We start from the raw sequence: 14,748 nt of genomic DNA on the forward strand, positions 1-14,748 counted from the left end.
TGAAAGACTCACGGTGTACTATATTAAGAAGATGATATATTCCGAAAACTGACAGCTAATTGACGACGTCATTCCTATCCATCTCGAACAAATTTAAAAAAAAATGATCTAGTAATCCGGATGGTGTATGGTACGATAGGAGTGACGTCTCATGTTTACAACCAAATGGACCGATGCACGGTTTCACTATTTGTCGTTTTTGCGGTGCCGTGTTATTTAGGTAACCATTGTAACTAGTGATTTCGGCACCGCTCAACTCGATCCATGGACCAGTGCACGAGTTCACGAATTTGACGTTTGAGCGGTGCCGAATCCACTCGTTGCCATGGTCACATAAATAACAAGGTACCGCTCAAACGTCAGATAGTGAACTCGTGCACTGGTCCATTCGATGTTTACACCAGTAAAGAGCCTGCCTTGTTATTTTTTGTGCCGTGGAGACTTTCGTTACTTCCCGTTTGCTTAGTTTTTCATTGTTGCTGAAATTATATGCCCTTCTGCTTATTTGATATCTTATCTAGCACCTCTCTTAATCCCTACAGAAACCTCCCAGTTAGAAACTTTCCAGGGAACTCATCAGAAATCAGGGTTCTCGTCAAACAGCTTTCAAAGATCTCGTCAAAATCCTTCCAGAATTCCGGGGATAATGGTTGGTTTCGTTGGCGTTGATGATTGATTCGAACCTTTACAAACGTGTTGAAGAAATTTCGTTTGAGCCATCACGTCTGTTTTCTGTGGCTAAAGCGATAAGTGTTTTTTCTTGCATTGCTAAAACATTCATCTAATTTTAAGCCGACCTTGAAACGTTTAGATATTTTTCTTAAATCAACAGTTATTATAAGTTTTGAACAATGTTGAAAATCTAATCATTTCAAAGACATCAATACAAAAAATTTTATTGACTTGGTGAATCGATTCTTCAGTTAAAATTTAATTCAAATCAGGAAAATCAATATTTCTCTCAAACGTGAACAACGCTAGTACACAAACGTAAAATTAATCCATTACATCCTACTTTTACATTTCTTGATTTGTGAAAAAGGATTCATAGCTCACCTAATTAAGGTTGCATTACCTAAATCATGCCTCCTAATGATCCTAATCTTTCCTAGCTACCAAAAAAAAACAGCCTAGAAAAACAACGCGTCTACGTAAACGACACACGCGATGCTTTTCAAACAAGCTTCAAGCATTTCTTATCGCACCGGGCCGAAAGGTGAACTTAGAATTTTACAACACATTTCAACACCTTTGCTGGCTGCTCGCTACAATACCTACCATTCATTTGCTTCTCTTGCTCCGAACTACCTCATTTGAAACGAACAAGTCTCTCCCAAGTTGCGATAAGGGCGTATACATAATTTCACAGTACATCTGATGGAAAAAAAATGACATGAGGAAAATGACATGGCGGTCTTCATGCTTCTAGAAATGCTGTTAAAAGGCTAAGGCAGTCATCATTGGTATGTTTGCAACTTTATCTTTACAATATTCGTATTTCACCAGTTTTCCCCCATTAGTGAATTGGAAACCAACTCGACTCGATGACGGTTGGTTGACGTGTGGCCTGACTGTGGTCAATGTTGCTGTAGTAATAATAAAAGAAAATGAATTTCCGAGCGTGCTCATTCCCATCCGTAATCGCAATTAAGTCCTTCCTGGGCACACTACACGTTGACCTAATGGAATGAAAGGATGAATGGCGAGGGGGCGTAATGGTGGATTATGATTGCATCGCGCAACCCGGAGCTTTGGACAATTATGTCGATCCGTTGAAATCGGTTTCGAGGAAACGGAAACTTCGCTAATTACGATTACCTATCGCCCCCGCCGGAAAAGAGGTGGATCAACCGATTAAATGGTTCAATATTTGGAATTGTGTAAATCATTAAGCTATCTGATTGGTGGACGGAAGCATTTGGAAACAGGCAGTTCCAATGAACAATAGGTAAAAGCACCAATTTTCAACTCATCACTTGTTTTCGACTCATTCATATGATGTTGGCCTACTTTGACGCGGTTAATGGTCTTATGGTTACCGTTTCAACTTCATAAGCAGATTGACACAGAATGATTGTAAGTCGAAAATTAGTGCTTTTCCCCTACTTTTATTTTTATTTGAATTGACATATCACTTTCAAGCGCAGCGAATCAATCATAATTAGGTGCCGGAGTTTTCACGAATCACAAATTACCATCATATCCGAATGCAACGATAATAGCAGCCGTAGATCGTTTCCATGGAAAACATAATCGAATGCTGCTTTCACCGCCATGGAGACGCATGGTACTCCATTGTGCCAGTATCTATTGGAGTGCTGGTAAAAGTTATTGTTTCAATTCACCGGAATGGCTTCTTTGTCGGATAAATTGGTATTCATGAAAAACAATTAGTCATCTGAATATTTTGTATTGGGTAGCTCGAAGGAAACGATTTGCATATTATGATAATTGAGGAAAATTTACTTGTGAGGAAGGCTCCTTCGTTTCGCTCACACTATATATATTTAAAGCATGAAAGGAAGTTAGAGGACAAAGCCTATGTGTTATTTGTAGATTTCCACATTAAAGCAAAACACATTTAAGCAAAAGCACTTCATTTAAAACCATCAAGTAGACTTGTTGTCTCGATGAGAGGTGTTGAAATAAATTGGTCAGATGGTGTTAAGTATCTATGTTAGATGGTGTTAAGGACTCATGTTAGATACAAATTCAACCTTCAGAAATCACATTGAGGGCATTTAGGCCAAATCTAGCATCAAAATGAAACTTATCCTCAGTTCAACTACTGTCTAATTTGATATTAAATTTTGGTTTTCTGGTGCGAACTACATGCTGTAGACATCTTCATTACAGTTCTATAAAAAAAAATTCGCTCTACTCCAGCATCAACTTAACCAAACAACGTCTGATTCCCGTCAAGTGGTTGTGCCTTCCGGGAAAAGCTCCGATAATTGCGTGCCGAACACGTGTCGCACGGATTTACTCAATGAGCTGCGTATACAAACAAAGAGAAATTTGCACAGAGTGATGGCTACGCTACAGTATTCGGTCCGGTCTTGAGCAGCACTATGGTGTTGATGATAATGATGTTGGCGATGGAGTGTGGAGGAAACCGTACTCACCACTTTCAACAACTTCCACTCATCCCCTACAGTAGCATTTAGAATTCCGTGGCAGTGCCTAATCCTATTACGAATACTTTGCTTTCGTATCGATCTTCTCCACACGAAACACCAGGCACTGCCTTCGGCACACAGTAACGGATCACACCCAATTATGGATCACTTTGGCGATTAAAACCGAATATCTCACTCGAAACATACACTTCTTTGTCTTCTTCTTCTTCTTCTTCTTCTTCTTCTTCTTCTTCTTCTTCTTCTTCTTCTTCTTCTTCTTCTTCTTCTTCTTCTTCTTCTTCTTCTTCTTCTTCTTCTTCTTCTTCTTCTTCTCCTTCTTCTTCTTCTTCTTCTTCTTCTTCTTCTTCTTCTTCTTGGCATTGAGTCTCAACTGGGGCAGAGCCTGCTTCTCATATGATATTATGGTACCTATTGAAATGACCCGACCAGGAACAGTTTGTTTTCACAATTATGAATCACTTCCGAACTGAGTAGAGTACTGTCCATTTCAACATTTGACTTGCCATTTTCAGGCAATATCACCAAGAATAAAACACTGACGACATCAATTCTAGTAAAGTTATCTTTCAAACAAACACAAATCTCGATTACTTTTTCAAATCTACGTAAGAAACTTTCATACGGTTTTTAGAAAATTAATTAACAAGAAGCACAACCTTTCTTCTAAAACTGTTTTAAAATAAATCCCTTTTTTAACATTTGTTTACCGTGTACATCGCTTAAATTTTGCACACAATCAGCTCGCTTGAGCTTGAGCTTGAGCTTGATTGGCCGCCCGTGGATGCTACTCCAGTATCGCCAGATCAGCTGCACTTACACAAGGAACCAACCGAATGACTGCTTGGGACTAACAGACTCCCTCAGTGTATAAGTGCTGATGCTCTTCTATTATTAGGCTATAATAACGCCTGCCACGTCAGAATGCTGACCAATGTGGGGAAGGGGGAGGAAATGATGTTGCACTTATACTAGCCCACTGTAGACCGTGGAGTCCGACTGCATCTACGCCAGTTCATGCGGAGTGTATGGATTGGGGGAAAGGCATGGCAGAGAGGTTTGCTTTTGTGGTTAGCAGACTGCCTATGTATCAGGCGTAAGGAAAGGCATGCGCGTGGAAGAATGGAAGCGGTTTCTTGTCCGTCTCTGGTTCTAGTGTTTGCTATGAACGAATAGTTTTGAGTGTGATAGATTTAGAATGGAAGACAGAAGCAAGTGAGAGATATACAACTACAAAGTACGAGGAAAGGGGCGGGCCTGGGATTGAACCCATGACCTTCTGCTTATGAAGCAGAAGCGGTAGTCATCAGACCACCATCCCCGTCATTTTGCATACAATCAGCTCGCGTTAAAAAAACTAGGTAGTTCCTATCATTTCCCACAAAAATTGTATGACAAAATGATAAGCCGTTTCAATCAGTTACTTACGACGTTTTTGTACCAGTGTAAAATCGACTCAAGTAGTGTTTTGTTTTGATTCGTGGTTGAGTCTGTCTCCCATACAACGGTGCGACGAAAGTAGCGGTTATGTTGTGAAAGTGGAGAATCTTACTTTCGTCGTTTTGTAAATCCGGAAATTAAACGTTCTAAAAGTGAAAAATCGAGTTGGTTTAGAACGGAACGTGTAGAATTTCGTCTGCGAAACACCTAGGACTGATAAAGTAAGTTTGTTAACTTTTCTGACTTGAGTCTGTTTGAATAAGTCTTCGAGAAATGGTTGGAGAGCTCCGTGTAGAATTTAAAAAAAAAACGGGTAAAGTTCAAATTAAAGCAGTGCGGTATCACCACAAAGCATAAGAAATCGGAGCAGCAACTTAGGGCCCATTCACAAATTTCATAACGCTAAAAGGGGTGGGTGTCCTGAAGATGTTATTGCTCATATAAAATTTGAAAAATAATCATACAAAACGCGTTACAAGGGGGTGGGTGGGTGTCGAAAATGCTTGTACCCCGTTTGACATAAAGTCGTTTAGCATAAGGTCGTTTGGCAAAAAGTCGTTTGGCATTATGGTCGTTTGGCATAATGAATGACTAAGAATGAATATCGGCATTTTTGAAGCTTTTACCGAGATCAACACATATAATCAGCACATATAAAAAACTTTGGTAGGTTCTCAATAAGCGTGGTGTTCGTTCAGAGATTTTCCATGCCATGAATGTCAAAAATTGTTTTGACATTAGAGAGCATAACTAAATAAAACTCGTGACGGGTCTAGTGGAAGATCTTTTCGGAATAATAATTTTCTCTACATCCCAGAACAAAGATTCTCTTTGAACTTGTTGCGATGTACATATTTTAAAGTAGTAAATTGGCACAGAAAGGGAACGCTCATAGAATATTTCGCTGCAGATCAAGCTCTGTCCCATTTTTGACGTAACACTTGATGAAAATTACTTGATAAAAGAAAGGAAAATTTATTAGCAAAATATTAAAAGCTCTAATCCAAATATCTTTTATTGCAGCATATTGCAAAAATAGCCTATTTACGAGGGCAGATTATTTTTCGTTTAAAATGTTTAAGGCTCTAACGCAAAAAAAATCTTCCCATGTCATAACTCAAATGAACAACACATTTTTAAAAGAGAATATGGGCAAAATTTTTGGACGATTCAATATAAATTTTAGTTCTGAAAGTGTACGTCAAAACATCGTATAGGGTAACCAATATATTTTGGACCCACTGCAAATTTCCTGCAGTTTTAATCGAAAGACCAACTCGATTCGCATGCCATTTGGAAAGATAGGACTATTCCGCACTTGCAACAACCGTTTATACATAGACTAAGTGTTTATTTTATCTGAAATTAATTTAATTTAATCGATTCATCCATGCAACCGTTACAACACGTTAAACACAGAAATTGAAGCCGTCAGAAATTTTTCAAATGTAAACAAAAACTTCTTTCATATTTTTGTACTAAAAGCGAAGAATTTCATCGGATTTCCATTGTCAATCAATTGATTGGACTATGGGTAAGCATATTATACAACCAGTGTCGTGGACTTTGTCGCCAAACGATAAAAAATGCCGGGGGTCCAAAATATATACTTTGAGGGTCCAAAATGTATTGGTGTGTCCAATATAATGAAAAACTGTGCATTACAATTCAATTATTTTCGGTTTTGGATCCTACATGACCGTATGGGCATTCTTATCTCGTAGAGGAAGTTTTTCTCTACATTTTGGCATATTCTTTGGCTTAGTTACGCTGTGCAATTAATTAATTGGAACAAAAAACTAAAATCACTTCTTTAAGGGGTCCAAAATACGACCGAAAAAAGGGAAAATTTGCAATTGATTTTTTTTTTTCAGAATATCTCGAAAGGAGATAATGTGTTTGCAATAAAAACAAATGTTTGATATTGGCAGATTCTTTAGTACCTAATTATCGTTCTAACAGCACGTCTTGCAAGAATTGATAAAAAAGCAAAATATAAAAATGATTAACATTAAGATTTACTAAATAAAACGGTATAAATATGAAGAACAGCTTATTTTTGGAAGAAGGCAATATTTATGATTAAACCAATAGAAGATTGGACGCCAAAAAATATTGCGGCATAATAAAACAAGAAGACGCTACTTTTCCCCGAATGTCGGTTGCCCGAATAACCGGTTTCCCCGAAAAGTGGTGCAGTTTAAATAGGTGTTATAATAGTCTTCAGTGCCTGAATAGTGAACGAGAAAGAACGATAAGCAATCAAAACAAGGAGGTATTCTGTCATTCTCTGTCATTCTGTCTTAACTTTTCGGGGAAGTGGGCTAATCGGGGAAACGGGATATTCAGGTAACTGGCGTTCAGTGAAACGACATACGGGGAAAAGTAGCACAACCCATCGAAGTAACTGCAGTAATCAATTTCTCCTTTCGTCGATAACTTGAGCAGACCAATGTTTTTGACTGCCGCCCTTTTGTCAGTTGGAAACAAAAAATATAGCTCCAAATGGTAAGCTATGTATAAAAAGGCGAAATTTATTAAAATTTTAAATCAACAGTGTTTATACATATAATTATGGTTACATCATGTTGAGAAAAAAAACATAGAATGTTTGAAAGAAGGGTAAATTTGTGCTAAATATATCAAAACCCTCAGTGCAAAAATTCATTTCAATAGCGAAACTCAAAAGAAGAAGGATAATTTCTGGATAAATAATAAAATACTTACGTGATACTTGATGGGCTACAATTCGCTACGATGAATCTGCGCCGAATGGATGAGTCTTCTCCACTGGGCTCGGTCCTGGGCCAATCGCTTCCAGTCGCCCTGAACGTTAAGTGCCCTTAAGTCCTCCTCAACCGCAAAAAGCCATCGTGTGCGCGGCCTACCACGAAGTCGGCGGCCTCGTCCGGATTCTCTGTTGAATATTATCTTTGCTTGTCGTTCTTCCGGCATACGGGCAACGTGACCAGCCCAACGCAGCCTGCCGTGTTTTATGCGCTTGGTAATATCCACCTCTTTATACACTTGGTACAACTCGTGATTCATGCGACGCCGCCAGATGCCGTTTTCTAGTTTACCGCCGAGTATTGTTTGCAGCACTTTACGTTTAAACACCCCGAAAGCTCTCCGGTCGACTTACTTCAATGTCCATGATTCATGGCCATATGGAATATTTTACCTTGGATCGATATATCTTCAATCAGAACTATTTTTAAATTATGATACACTACACTTGATAATTGTCAAACACATGCATTCATGTTTTTTAATATCATATAATTTTTTTAGAATGGTTGATATTTGAGATTTTTACAAGGTCGGATATGATTAGCCACAGATAACATTTGAAACACAATATATTTTGGATGTACAAAATATGTATCTGAGAATTTTTAGATCTTTTTGCAAATGCCCAATATTTTATAAAAGGACATTTTTACGTGAGAACTTTGAGGTTAGAAAGCTAATATTTCTTTCATTGGCATGCAGGTTTTTACAGAAAAAAAGAAGATTTGCATACTTTCTTATCATTTCTCATGGTACAAATCATTTTAGAGACAATTTTTTATTGGTGTTAGAAAAAATACCATTTTTATATATTGCATTGAAATATGAGTTAAAAACCATTCTGTATTTTCATATATTTGTTTAAAATTTTTGGATTCAATGAAAAAAATGACATAATTACATTAAATATTGAAATCACATATCAGGGGGGGGCGATTCCAGATAAATGTTGGCCTCATGGGGGCGAAAGTTGAAAAAGTTTGGGAAGCACTGAGCTAGAGTGAGGAGGTACGTTCTGTACACAAGGAGGTACGGCTCAAACAGCGTCTGTTCTGGCATCCAGCGGCTGAGTATGAAATGCTGTATCACGTCAGCTACACCTGAGATGGCAGTCCCATCAACGTGATGTAAGTAGCGCGACCCCGGTAAGGTAGCATACCGAATTTATATCGACCACGTAATTTTCGGCAACCGACCTGGCAACGAAATAAGGACTATGATTGGAAACTCGGTACCTGGAACGTTAGGACCCTAAATGAACCTGGACGAGTGAGCCTTTTGGCTCGTGAATTGCGAAAAGTTGGCGTGTGCGTGGCTGCTATTCAGGAAGTGCGTTGGCAAAATAATAAAATACTATTGGCAATAACTTTCCTAATATGTTTTAGTTTATTCAAGCGCATATGATTGTTGAATAAAGTGTCATTTTGTATCAATTGACTCCAAAACAAGCATGATGACATCAAAAAGATTCAATAGATTCAATAAAATCGAATGTCATCTCAAGAAATTCTTGGTTTCAAACTCATTATGCCAAACGACTATTATGCCAAACGACCATTATGCCAAACGACTTTATGCCAAATGACAATTATGCCAAACGACTTTTTGCCAAATGACCTACCACCGTTGAAAATGACCATAGGCGTTATGAAATTTATGAATGAAGCCTTATTTTGATGTATTTTCATGTAAAATATGAGCAATTTTAATGAGAATGCTACCTGTTCTTGGATGAAACTGCATTGTGCGAAACGTCCTTATGCGAAACGTCTCTATGTGAAATGGGTCGCCCCCGCGACAAATGATCCACAATAGTGTTTTCAGCAATTGATAGAATTTCAAATCTTCGTGCAATCTATAGTAAATATTTCACATAAAACAGTAGGCAATCCGAATTGAAACAGGAAAATTCGTGCTTTTAATTATTTAAATTGTATATTTTCCGTGTTGTTTTACCGAATTCAATAGGTTGGATTTAACACTAATTGCTTCATAATTGTGGGGTAATGGTAGGTACATATATCGAGGACTATACTAGGAGCTTCCATCCATTTGTCGTTATTTCGTATTTGAGGCGACGCGATGACGGGAATGACGGGGACAACGCACATTGGTCCAGTTTTGAAAAATCATGGCAGAAATTGCGTTTTCTCAATATTTCACTATTTTTAGCCATTAGTAGTGTTTTGGAACATGATTCAGGGTTGAAGACTCTATTTTGGGCATAGTGACAAATTTGTGGTTGTCATAGGGCGAAATTCTAACAAAATTGCTGTTTTTCATGCGTTTTTTTGGCTCTCAACTTTTTCAAACAACTATCGTTTAGGCAAACTTAGGCATGAAGAATCTTCTCCAATCGATTCCTTAGTCTAAAACGCGCGTTTGAGCAAGATATCTCCGCGGGGAGTGGCGGGGAACGATTTGTACGGTATAAAGAAGCTCTTCTTTAAATAACCTTCAACAACAGGTATTAATTTAATAAGGTTAACGACACTTGAATACAAATTTTCATCCGAAGATGTTGAATCTATAAGAGAATGAGCAATCGATCAGAAAAATAAATGCCGAAACCCAAATTTTTCACCGGTTGTGGTGAAAACTGATTAGTTGAGTTTTGAAGCAAAATTTTAGGTACAGCTATTTAACGTCTGAACATGTAGAAAAACATATTTATTTTTAACTTCTCGTACCTACTCTCAACTATCTGATATAGTAGATGAATGTTTCACTTTGTTTTTCAACTTAAAACTAAAATTGGAAATGAGATTTTTGCCAGCTATTTAAATATCTGGACCAATGTGCAACGGTGGAATCGATGTGATATTTCCACGATAGATAGCGGATTGGTGAAGTTACATGCAAAGCGAAATCGTTGCTAATGAGACAATCGAATTTTAGTGAGGATTTAGCGAGCAGAATACGAAATGTGTCCGCCCATTTATCGACAATTCGTGCTCTCGATGGGGTATGCCCTACCCGACCAGAACTGTATAACAAGATTATTACTCAGTTATAGCAACAGTAGTTAGGAACAACAGGATTTGATATAATTTTGTTTACATGGTCATTCAAAGAAGATATTTGTAACAGATTTATAATAGAGTATGTTATAATCTTTGTAACAGATTGATAACTAAACTTGTTTTAATTTTTATGTTACATATTTTGTTAATTTTTTTAGTGGAAATTGGAAAAATGTGATAGGTACGATTTTAAAACTCATGTTATTTTCTATGCGTTTTATATTTTTAAAAGCAATCAACATATTTAGTTTCTTTTTCAATGTCAACACTTTTCAATGTCATTAATTCTAGTCGATCTGAGTTCGAGATTTACATACGGAAATATAGTTCAAATTGTTTTCTGGGTGTCCTAGCTCCAAGACCTGAACATTTACACATAGTCGCAGTGTATCATTTACACGAATTAGTTTTTGATTTCCTGAATACTGATATACATATGTACATATTTTCATGAAGCTTTGTCGTTGCTAGCATCTCTCCAATTATATAAACATTATCCGCGGAATCTAGTAATAATCTATAGATTCTTAAGAACATACCATCAAGCAAAACAAAAGAATTATCATATTTGTAGTTGTTGCATGTTTCCTTGGAACAAATTTGAACCCCATCGATGATAAATTTTCCAATATCACAAAACTCTTCAGCTGCATATATTCCATCTGGATCAATACTGCCAGGCAAAAAACTGCGAAGGTTCCGATTAAAGGTCACATTATTCAGGTTCGACGAGTTCCATAGTTTTGTAATCCAACTTTCAATTGAAGATTCTCTTGTGAGTTTTGTATAATGACAAATTCGGTTTAATAAAAATTTATTTGACACTTGAAGCATAGGATTATTTTTGGATGTCTGGAACCCTATTAACATACCATAACCGTTCTCATAGGGGTATAACGAGGAGTTCCATAGGGCACCTAAGTTTCTTACTGTTTGAGCTAAGTGTGATGTCAAATGTACATTGTACACCATATATTTCGTTCCATACAGTTGTTCAAAGTCATGAACAAAACGATCTAACTGTTTTTCACAGCACGTTATGGTGTTTCTGGTTACTTTCATCTCCAAAAGCTGAAATATACTTGAGCTAAGCAGCATAATATGTTCCATATATTTTGACGGAAGCAGATCATTTAAACACGGGTAAACACAGTGAAAAAGCAGAGTTTCCCATTCGCTTGCCTTAAATTTCGAGAATTCCTCTATATCCCTAATCCTCCGAGGAAAACTGCTCGGTAATCGAATTGATTGCAGTCTGTGCTGGACCATTGCTTTGTGTTTGCCAATATAATGCGGTTTCGATTTATTTTCAGCATCACCTTCAAACAGCAGTTCCCAGATGAGCTTCATAACGCCAAGATTTATCAGGTGCATATAGTCTGGTGGTAAACCTTTTATGATGTCAAATTCAGGTATTCCGATAAGAACACTTAGACCTTTGATTCCCATTATGGGTTCCATTGAGCCTGAGCTATGAATCTGCCACATATTTTTTCTCGTTTGTTTATCGTCTCGAATTTCACATTAATGGTAGGGATATCTTATTTGATTATTCACAGTTTTGCCCGGATGAAGACAAACGGTACATCCATATTTGCCATTAAACTGCTTCGAGCAAAAAATTTCACATCGACCTACCGAATCTAAGCAATTTTGGAGAATTAATATTTTATTATTCTCGTTGTTTATTTGAATTCCATCTCGTAATTTTTGAGCTTGCATGATGAAATTTTTGTGGAAAAGCGACATATCAGGTTTTCCTCGATTGAACCAGAGCGCTCCGAGGATAAGATTGTTCTTATCGAATCTTAGTTTTGGTGGCAAATTGTTGATGGTCAAAAATAGCGGATAAAGAGGTTTTTTGGTCGTGCTTTTGAATGCTGCCGCTCCGTCTTCATTAGCCGAAAGAGTCAAAAATTTGCCTACTTCCCGTGACGTTATTGATTGGGCCAATTGTCCTCGGTTGATGTCACTTATGTCTTTCTCAGCAACAAGATTTTCATATTCTTTAATATGTTTAGAATACTTCAAGACTGTTTCCCTTATTTGTGGTTCCAAAGGAAAAACCACAAAAAAGTCTTTGGAAATCGAGTTACAGTTGTCAACAGGGCATACAACGTTTGCTTCTGGAGCGGCAGGATACCTAAAAAAAAAACAAACAAGAAAATGTGATATTTAACACCAGGATATGATTTATAATCTCACTTACCCATAATGACATTTCGTACAAAAATACTGACGATCGAAGTCATATTCTCTCTCGAATGATTTCATGAAAACTGAAAATGATTCCGGTAGAATCTTATTCGTAGAAAACACATTAAGCATTCGTAATAAATCCTCCACTCCTTTTTGAGGTAGATTATACTTGAGATAAAAATTCAAAATCATGAACAATACATCATGGACTTGAACATCGTTTCTAAATTTAATGACATGATTCTGGGTCTGAAACAGATTAAAATGGAAAGTCTTAACTTTGAATGCACACAATAAAAAAAGAAAATATTTCACCATCTCAGTATCTTCTACAAGAGGATATTCGTCCATATCTTCAACATCTGATATTTCTGATGCACAACTAGAACTGTCGTTATCAGCAGTTAAACGGCCAGTACTGATGAACTCTTCATTTTCCGATTGAGATAAATCTACTTCCTCAGCTGAGATGTGTTCAAAAGAATCCGAAGAGGAAAATGAATTGGAACAATTCTGAGAAATAGTTTCAATACTACAACCTGTAGAAAAAAGTAAAATATATATACTCACTTGAATAATGTTTATCAAAGTTACGCTTATATAAAAAAACCTTAATTTTGTTATTTACCTGGTTCCAAACTGTTGAGGTTTATTGTAGCATCATCCGAAGTCGCATTTGTATTTTGTTTAGAACGATTTGTTTTCGCTCGCTTCCAAAAAAATGTGTTATAATTATAAAATATGTTATAATTATAAATATGAATGTTTACATTTAGTTACCTTCCTGGAATATTTTTGACCAAACCACGGTTCCATCATATTAAAATGACGTGGCCGCCTTTTATTTGCGCTCATGATTTTAGAAGGATTGTGAACTTTTTGAGCAATGCAGAAGATATCAAAGCCAGATATTTACAAGAAACAAACATGCCTTTAAGTCATTAATGTCGAATTCGTTTTTGAACCTAGGTTAGAACTGGCGCAACCCGTTCTGAATCACAGTTTCAACCCCAACCCGATTCAGGTTCGACCGAACTACAATTTATTTGACATTGGTTTGTTTATGTGTTGATCACCGACCCAGTTCCTAAAAACGAAAACGACATAAGATCTTTCAATATTCCAATTCGTATATTTAAAGGTAGAAAGGAGAAGTAGAATTGTGAGTGTGCTTAAACAGCCAAACGATGATGTCATTATTATCAATGCGAAATACGAATGACGTTGTGATGTCACCTAATCGGTGGACACTCATACAGTAAAACAAATGACTACCTTGCTGAGTATGTCTATTTATTTCTTTGTAAAGTAGTGCTGCCAGATTAAATTATTAACTTTTTTTTTTCTTTTTTTGCATAGTTCGAAACGGGTTTGAAATTAGATTAATATAACTATAAAGGCCCAAGCACAATGATAGTGGAACTGTATATATAGGATATATATATATATATATATATATATATATATATATATATATATATATATATATATATATATATATATATATATATATATATATATATATATAAGGTAATCGATAAATTTTTGATCGATCTTGTCGATTTGCTATCAAACGACCCAAGCCAAATGTCAGATCGCCTAGTTCCTTTCAGAAAAGGAGCTTCTTTGTGGCGACCATTGGCATCGTAAAAAGCTGAATAGGAAATAATAAGTCTTTAAGACAGAAAATCGGAAATCGCATTTAATCGTCGTATTTGTTGCAGCATTTCCTTTGTTTATTGTTTTATTGTTTCATACTCACAGAATCATATTATTTGTCCCATACAAATCATTCAAAACAAATACACTGTACGCCATGTAGCAGCAATGTTTGGTTGTTAATTATTGACTAATTGTTAGTCAAGTTTTTTATACTGCTTTAAGTTGGAAAAATGGGTTGGCCAAAGTGCGAAGATAGATTGTTTACCCACTTTAGTGCGCCGCAACTCGATTTACCATTGTGCATATGAAAGAACTCCCGAGTGAATTATGCGTATCATAAAAATCGAATTGCGACGCGGTGAGTTCAGTGAAAATCGATCTTCGCTTATTAGTAAACCTTTTTTTCGACACAAAATAGTATACTTCCATTGCTGTTATTGTCGCACCATCACCAAACCAAACAGCGTACAATTCGCTCGCGACTTGCCTCAACTCGC

General features: G+C 36.7%; 1 protein-coding gene across 1 annotated transcript in view; it reads left to right on the plus strand.

Annotated features, from left to right (window-relative positions):
• The window catches only part of LOC5564607 (probable sodium/potassium/calcium exchanger CG1090), a 96,021-nt gene that overhangs the window by 23,426 nt on the left and 57,847 nt on the right, over positions 1-14,748 (plus strand). The window lies entirely within an intron of this gene.

Source organism: Aedes aegypti, chromosome 1, assembly GCF_002204515.2.
Source record: "Aedes aegypti strain LVP_AGWG chromosome 1, AaegL5.0 Primary Assembly, whole genome shotgun sequence".
NCBI lineage: Eukaryota > Metazoa > Arthropoda > Insecta > Diptera > Culicidae > Aedes > Aedes aegypti.